Genomic DNA, 2,271 nt, shown 5'->3' with positions numbered 1-2,271 from the left:
CTGGCCCTTTTATATCGCCTCTAACATTTGGCTTCCAGATGTTGTGCTTTCAGATCCAAGTGCAGTGTGTCATTGCTTAGCAAACCTTCTCAGAGCTACAGAAACGTCCAATTACTTTTAAGGTGGAATTCTGCAAGTACAGTAAGTCTGCAGTCCCTAAGAACAGGGTCTTCCCACCACCACAAACCATCTGTGATCCTTTACTGCAGGGCTACTGTACACAGCAAGCTACATGTCATAATACAGCTGTCACAGACATCCCACTTCCATCCTCAAGACAGTGGTTAAATTTGAAAAGTACTTTATTTGAAATTAAAGCTCTATTTGAAGTTGCCTTTTTCCATGATTAGTAATCGTCTGTGTGTGTGTCACCATCCTGTTTTTCCTAAATGTGTGTGACATGATTCTGCCAGTGCCTAGAAAGCAGGGAACTGGGCAAGGTGAGAGAATTCACTGCTCCTGTTGAAAAACTCCTTTAGAAATTTTGGGTTGGTTTGGTTGGAGGGAAGGTGGAGACCAAATGACTGAGACTTTGTCTTGGCATGGGAACAGCCCACCCTGAGAAGTAGGGCATTGGCTTCCTCAAAGCAGAACTGATTTTGCTATGACTGTGTGTGAGCTCTGTGAAACTGTGGACTCGGCAGAGGTTTTAATTTGAGGATAAAGCACATAAGCAAGTTACAATGAGAAAAGCTTCATGCGTGACCAGAGCCTACTGAAATCTCTGAGCAAGGGCCTTGAAGCTACCTTGATTTTATCATGGACTAGGAACACAAGGCTGCTGCTGAGGAGCTGCTGTGTTGCAAATTCAAAACCTGACTTGCCACTTGGAAAGTGTTTATATGTAAAATCCTTAGGCAATTTCTTTATCCGGAACCCATTCTATTCAGGAAAGTCTGGAATGGCGTGCTTTACTTAACTATGTACTTGACCCATAGAAAACTCTGGGACTTGAGCATGCTTTAATAAGTAAGACAGTCCAAAATCAATCTAACATAGTCTACTTATGTCTGTGTTGCCTCTGCTGTGTTGCTAATAAAGTGTGTGACCCTTGGAACAGCTCCAGATTCAGATTCTGTATCTTTTAGTGAAATCCAGAGACCATTTCTTGTTGCAAGCTTCTTCTCAAATCTTTTTGCTACCTCTCTTCCACATTTGGACCATGCACAGAAAAAAGAAAAAGAAAAAAGAAAGAATAAAAAGTGTATGAGTTTTTATTCTCTTGCTGGTACTGACAGAAAGACCTGTGATGGTAACTGTGGACTTCTTCTTCTCTAGGGATCTCCAAACCATCCTGCCTGGTAATTTCTTTGCAGGAGCATAAGCATCCCAGGAGGCCGGTGCCTTTACTAACAAACCTCAGATCTCAAAACTGCCTTCAGCCTCATCAACCAGGTGCTTTTGTGCCTTTAGCTAATAGCTTTTCTTGTAGCAGAACCTTGTTCAACAAAATTGTAGGTGGTGGTTGGCTCTTTTCCAGAGCAGTGCAGCAACATCTCAGCTGTCCATGCTCACAGCCAGTGCAGATCCACATGCACCTGGCAGGGGAGAGTTGCTGATGTGGCTCAGTGCCTCACCTCCAGCTGTAGCAGCCCCAGATGCCTGGGGAAGGGGACTGTGGACACAGCAGAGAAGAGCCCTTTCCTTGGAGCTGCCCTAGATCCTAGGTAACAGTGGGGGACACAGGTACCCAGTGTCTAAAGAGAGCGGAAATTTAAGATTTAAAACCCCCATAAGTATCTGATGAGCACCAGAGTGCGTGAGCTGCACCATCTCACATGAGTCTTTCAGCTGGCTCAGTAGTGTATGTTCTTTTCTCCCTTACTTCCTTAAATGCACAGGCACATCAGGGAGTACTGCACACTGCTGTATATGCCTAAGAGGCATTCTGGAAGAAGTTTTAGCAGGAAGAACCACATTATCATATACATATGATCCTCACCTCACATAACCCTTTATAAGCACCATTCCTTGCAACAAAGTCTTACATAACCCACAAAATGACAGGCAAGAGGGGAGGGGAAGGTGGAATGAAGGCTCTATGGACAGTAGGCAGTCTTTTTCCTACCTTTGACAAGTGTGTGAAGCTTTGAGGTGTCTGTTTTCACTTCTTACATACAGTCTACCCTGCCTGATCCCAGTTAGTGGATAGAGTGGCACTTCCATGCTGCACTGTGATCAAGAATTGGCTTGGCTGCTATGCAGGGAAGATATTGAACACAGTGGATGGGGAAGAACAACTCCCTGTAGCAGTTGTGGCAGTTCAGACAT

The sequence above is a fragment of the Corvus kubaryi genome, unplaced genomic scaffold (assembly GCF_017639235.1).
Source record: "Corvus kubaryi isolate FWS band 111438036 unplaced genomic scaffold, C.kubaryi_AGA036_p1.0 37341, whole genome shotgun sequence".
Taxonomy (NCBI): Eukaryota; Metazoa; Chordata; class Aves; order Passeriformes; family Corvidae; genus Corvus; species Corvus kubaryi.
The sequence above is the reverse complement of the archived record's forward strand: the minus strand, read 5'-3'. Positions refer to the sequence as shown.